The sequence below is a fragment of the Hippopotamus amphibius genome, chromosome 8, assembly GCF_030028045.1.
Source record: "Hippopotamus amphibius kiboko isolate mHipAmp2 chromosome 8, mHipAmp2.hap2, whole genome shotgun sequence".
In the NCBI taxonomy this organism is placed as follows: Eukaryota; Metazoa; Chordata; class Mammalia; order Artiodactyla; family Hippopotamidae; genus Hippopotamus; species Hippopotamus amphibius.
In genome coordinates, this window is record NC_080193.1 from 77496972 (window position 1) to 77502971 (window position 6000).

Genomic DNA, 6000 nt, shown 5'->3' on the forward strand with positions numbered 1-6000 from the left:
CTAGTTCTAAGGATGCATGATTCTTTAATCTGACATTTCTCTGCCCATTACAGTGCATTCAATTTGAAATATTTGAACACAAGCCCAGAAGACGAAATTTAGAAATCTCCCCCTTTTCACTCTCTTTGTCTCCCCATCACTGTCTTGTGGCTTCATCTCTCCCAAGGTCCTTCCACACCATCTCCCGTCACCTCTCTCTCCACCTCCCTCCAATGTCTGGGCCACAAGTGATCTTTCCCCTCCTGCTTACAACCCTCCTAGGGTTCCATGTCCAGATGAAGACCAGGCCCCTTCGGCCCAACTCTCACCTCAAAGCCTACACCACTTGGCCTCCTACACTCTTCCTTTTGTCCCATAGGCTCGAGCCAGGTGGGCTACCATGCAGCTCCAGTGCACACCTGCTGGACGCGCCCTGCACACACCTGCCTTCCCTGAGGACTCTGCGATTACTGTCTCCTCTGTCTCGTTGCCCTTCTTCCAGCATCCACACCTCACTCTGCTTCAAAGTCACCCCCTCAGAGCCTTGTCCTCACCGCCCTCCCCGAGGAGGCAGCCCCCCCCCCCCCCCCCCGTCACGTCCTACCCTTTGTCCTGCTTCATCTTTCTCAGTGGAGCTAAGCACCTCCTGACAGGAACATCCTTCCATTAACTATCTGCTCACTGTTGCTCCTGCCCCAGGGTACGGATCCCCAGTGCCTGGACCAGCGCCGGGCACTGCGGGTGCTCAAAATGACTTACTGAGCGAATGGAAAGCATTTCAGACATGAAGAAAATAAGGCAAGGAAGGAGACAGCGTGCAGAGGGCAGAGGTCTGGGGTCAGTTTAGAAAGGGTGGTGGAAGAAGGCCTCCCTGGGAACAGGACACATGAGCAGAGATGTGAGAGGGCAGGCACCCCCCCAGGCATGGGAAGAGGGATCTGCAAGTGCTTGGGGGCTGGGGTGGGGGTGCTGCCACGGGAGAGGAGCGGCAACTGTGGAGGCTACGAGGCGCCAGGGCCCAGCCGGTAGGTCTCAGGTAGGTGACTGGCTGCTGGAGGGGGTGTCAGCAGGGGTCTGGCCCACCCTGGCTCACGTCTGGTAAGGATCACGGCGTCTGCAGCGCCAAGAAGAAACTGCTGGGCACCGTGAGCGGAAACAGGTGATGAGGGGTGTCTGGACAAGCAATAGGAACCATGTGAAGGTTTCTGATTCCAGGTGTAAAGGCAGAGGTGGCCGAAGGTAGATAGGATGTGGCGTGTGAGGGGACAAAGTGAAGGATGACACCTGGGGCCAGAGCAGTTGGGTGAACAGTAAGCTACTCGCTGATGTGGGGAGATTGGGGAGGGATGGTCTGACAGCTAAACAGGAGTTCTGTTCTGGCCGTAAATCTGAGAGGCAGAGTAGCCACTCAAGTGGGGGTGCTGAGACGGCTGGTGGGGTGAAGGGAGCAGCAGGGGCTGGAGAGAAGCATTTGGAGGCCGTGCACCACAAAGACGACAGATAAGTATGGCAAACAGATGTGACCCACGGCCCAGGGAGAAAGTGCAGCTGGAGAGGAGGACAACCCTGGGGTACTTGGTACTGTGGGGTCAGTGAGAGGGCAGACTAAGCAAGAACAGAGACTTGCTGGGAGACACGACCAGGACACGGTGACACCCTGGAAGCCCACCGAAGGTGCTTCCCATGTTGACTGTGCCTGTGTGGTCAAGGGAGATGAGGAAGGAGAACTTATCCCTGGATTTGGCAAAACGAAGTTTGACGATGACCTTGATGAGAGCAGTGAGGACATGTGCCTGACTGGAAGGGTTAAAGAGAGAAAGGGAAGTAAGGAAGGAGAGACAAAAAGGAGAAGAGAAAGGGCACGATGGCTGGAAAGAGATGGGAGGTTTTTTTAAGAAGGGAGCAGTGTGTTTGTACGTTGATAGGAATGACCCAGTTAGAGAAGGAAAAATGGATGAGGCAGAAGGGAGGGGAGATGGTTAAGCAACTTCCTTGATGCAGTCAGTGTCCAGTGAGGGCCAGGCCTCAGACGGGCGGGGACAGGACATCTCCTGACCTGGAGGGATGGCAGAGGATATGGGCAGCGACCAAAGAAATGGACAGATTTAGTGATGAGAAGGAAAACAAAAAACAAGCTCATAGCTGAGAGCAAGAAGCATGTTGGTAGTTTGAAGAGAAGGGAAGGTGGGAACCAAATCACCTATGGAAACATGGCAGGATTTCCAGTATTGAGAGGTCTGCTTAAGATACATGGACTGGGGATGGGGGGCTTCCCTGGTGGTGCAGTGGTTAAGAATCCGCCTGCCAATGTAGGGGACACAGGTTCAAGCCCTGGTCCGGGAAGATCCCACATGCCACAGAGCAACTAAGCCCATGTGCCACAACTACTGAGCCTGTGCTCTAGAGCCCGAGAGGGACAACTACTGAGCCCACACGCTGCAACTACTGAAGCCCACGCGCCACGAGCCCATGCTGCACAACAAGAGAAGCCACCACGATGAGAAGCCCTGAAGAGTAGCATGCAGCACCACAACTAGAGAAAGCCCATGTGCAGCAACAAAGACCCAACGCAGCCCCCCTCCACCAAATAAATAAGTAAATAAATAAAAAGATACATGGACTCAAATCCCCAACAGAACCAGTTTGCACCATTTTGCACTTGTATCCAGCCACTTTCAGCTGTCTGAGTTAGGTTAACAGGGTGAGGCTTTTCCAGGAGAGGGGAAAGGGAAGGCAATCATAACAGTGATGGAGCACTGATGCTAAGCCACAGTAAGGACAGGGGAAGGGAAGGTGCATAAGAGGGTGGTAAGACAGTGAAAAAGTCATGGGGTCAAAGACCTGCTTCAGAGGCACATCAAAGTGAGCCTGAAAGATGAAGGTGGTGCTCAGAGAGGGGGATGAGTATTTGAAATCAAGATTTTGAAGGTGGTGCAGTAATAAGTTCATGACAACAGAAGTGGATGAATGAGGAGGATGGAGGGAAAAGATGCCTTTAAGTAAGGAGGATGAAGAAACTTGTGCAGCCAGGATTTTGAAACCCCTCAAAACAAAGCAGAGGAGGTAGAGACGTAGCTGGTGAGCCAGGTGGTGCAGGCATCAAGGGAAACAACTGTGCTAAAGCCCACGGCAGGGACTTCAAAGGAAGGGGGGCAGTGATGGGGAAGCAGCAATGAGGAGCAGGCAGGACACCTACAGCGCCTGCCAGTTACACAAAGTGCGAGAAGAAAAACAGCTACTGTCTGAGGATCACCCACCTCTCCAGCCTTTCTCTGGACCAACCCCAACCCCTCCCCCTCCCTGTCCCGGCTCCCTTCTACCACTTTCCCATGTGAGGCCCCACCAACAGTGAACTCCTGGACATTCCCCCTTACAAAATGCTCTTTCATGATCCTAAGCCCTCTGATGTACTCTCCTTCACCTCCTGGGCAAACCTTGACACATCATACTTAGTCAGGGCTTGACCTCCTTCAGGAAGTCTCCCAGTAACCCCTCTCCTTCTTTCCCGATCAAGGCAATTCTCTTTCCTCTGGGGTACCTCCATACCCTACATTTACTTCTACTGCTATACTTATTACCCTATTTATAAAGGCCGGCAACTGTGTTTAAATTTTGTATCTCCAGAACCTAGCAGAGTGCCTGGTAGGCACCCAAGACATGTGATAAACAAATGAAGCCCAAGCAGAGGGAAAAGCATTTTTGAAGGCCTTAGAACACGAAAACTTCGTTGTTTTGAGAACTCAAGCTCCTTACTACCCCAGGGCCTTTGCACATATTACTCTCTCTGCCTGCAACACTTTCCCCTCTGTCTTCACCAGGCTAAGCTTAATGCTAATGTGCTTAATAAACATCACTTTGTCAGAGAAGTTCTTCATTACTGTCATTTGAATAAGATTCTGCTATGATCATCTCTCAGTGAATGTGAGCCATCATTGGGTATTCTATTACTGTGACATTCTTAAAAATTACAGAATTTTCTGTACACCTTTATATCATATAGGTTCACTTATTGAGGGCTTATTGTATGCCATGCAAAATGCTTCACATTTAATTTTCACAATAAACCTGAACAACGAATATGATTTATATTCTCCTTTTACAGATGAGGCAACTGAGGCTCAGGGAGGCTGAGGTGATCCCAATAACTCAACTAGTAAGTGACCAGGTGGAAATTTAAATCCAGACTGATATTAACCACTACACAGTATTACCCCAAAGTTTGGACCACCTCAATCAGAATCACCTGGGATGCTTGTGCAAATGAAAATTCCTAGCATCACTCTGATCTTACTGAACACAATGCCCAGAATTTGTTTTAAACAATCTCTCCTGATGACTATTAGGCACGTTCAAGTTTGAGAACCAATGCTTTACTTTATGCAAAAACTAGAGAAAACTTCTTCAGTCACTCTTGAGGGTTGCAGTGGCAGCTTCCGAATTTCTATATAATAGGGATTTAGGGCCTACAAGCTGGTTGAATAAGGGGAAGACTATAGGATTTGCCTGGAAGACGAATTTACATAGCAAGCACCCTGCTTTTGCTTAGATTGGATGAAATCTGGACTTAACCTGGGTGCCTGAGGAGAGCGGTCAGCTGATGGAGATAAGGGAAGGGAAGGATCTAAAAGCCCCAGGCCACCCTCTCGTGCCGCCACTACCCAGCTGGACGACTTGGAGCGCCTTTCAAGTTTAGCTCACTGAAGCAACGATCAGGGACTACTTGTGGGAAGCAGCTGGGCCTGTCCTCCGGATGTCCAGTCAGCCGCCTAGGGCCCACGCCAGAGTAAAAGCCCAGGACAGTAGGCGAAAAGTGGGGGCATCCGGCAGCAGCTGCTGAGTTGGCGTGTCCGCGTTTTTCTCTGGGGAGAGGGCTCAGCAGAGCCTCGGCCCTCGGGCCCATCACTACTCCTCCCCGCTCGGGGACGACGGGCTCGAGGGTGGCCCAGCCGTGTCGGGGGACTAGCTTACCTGCTGCTCTGCCCCGGGCACACGCGCCTACCCGGCCCTGCCTCCACTTCTCCAGTCGTCGCCCCGGCAACCGCAGCCGCCAGCCTGACACCACGTGGAGCAGCGTAGCCAATCACGGGACGTGACCTACGCAGAGCATCCTGGGGCAAAAGGCGGAGCCTGGGGGGCTACGCCCAGAGGCTTGCAGGCAGCGGAAGTGAAGTTGGGGCTTGAGGTTGAGTACGCTTCGGGTTGCAACCTACAGGGCGGCGTCACCGGTCCTCCTCTCCACAGCTTCCCATTGGTTCGTTTCCACAACTATTGCGCCTGGGGTTGTGCCTGGCTCTGGGGATAAGCCTGACCAGGCTGAAAGTGAAACCATCGAGAGATTACAGTGTGATGTGCGCGGAAAAAGGTGTCGTTATTTCCATTTTACAGGAGCGCCCCACGGCCACCTTAGAACCAAAAATGTAGCCCAAGATCTGCCTTAAAGCTCCAGGCACTGCAGCAGTTTGCAGGGATTTTAGAGAAACTTTTTTTTCCCCACGTGAAATGTGGGTTTTTAAAGATAAAACAGGAGCACAATTTCTCCCTCTCCTTAGACATGGTGCTTTTGAACTGAAGTTCACCAGCACTGAAAGAGCACCTGCGTGTCTCCCAACTCTGGGCTGGAGGCTGGGGAGTTGGCTAGAGATGGAGAAAATCCCTTCCTTCCTGGCATTGACATACAGATCTCCATGTTTCCATCTCCATGCTCCCAAGAAGGTGGAGACCACCAAGGCCAGAGACAGGGAAGAGGGCGTGGTGAAGGTAGATGAGCCTGCCTTTGAAGAAGCCCTAAGATGGCCTGTGGTCATCACCTCAGGCCCCAGGCCTGCCAGTGCTCTTTTGAGATCTGAAATTGTTTTCAAAGAAAGGTATTTGGCAGGAAGAGACACCCTCTCCGTGTAATGTGAATTGAAAATAAGTGTCTCCGTTCATAATGATAAAAGTTAACATTTATTGTCAACTCACTGTGTGCCAAGGATTGCCAGACAAAATACAGGACAACCAATTAAGTTTTCAGTTCAGATA

The 6000-nt window shown here is 51.4% G+C and overlaps 1 protein-coding gene across 9 annotated transcripts in view; it reads right to left on the reverse strand.

Moving 5' to 3' along the window:
- ARMC9 (armadillo repeat containing 9) overlaps window positions 1-5024 on the reverse strand; it is a 150412-nt gene extending 145388 nt beyond the window's left edge. For all 9 annotated transcript variants that reach the window (XR_009055082.1, XR_009055080.1, XR_009055083.1 and 6 more), the window contains exon 1: window positions 4948-5024. The gene's annotated coding sequence lies outside the window, so the exon portion shown is untranslated. The remainder of the gene's footprint in view (window positions 1-4947) is intronic.
- Window positions 5025-6000: the final 976 nt, after the last annotated feature.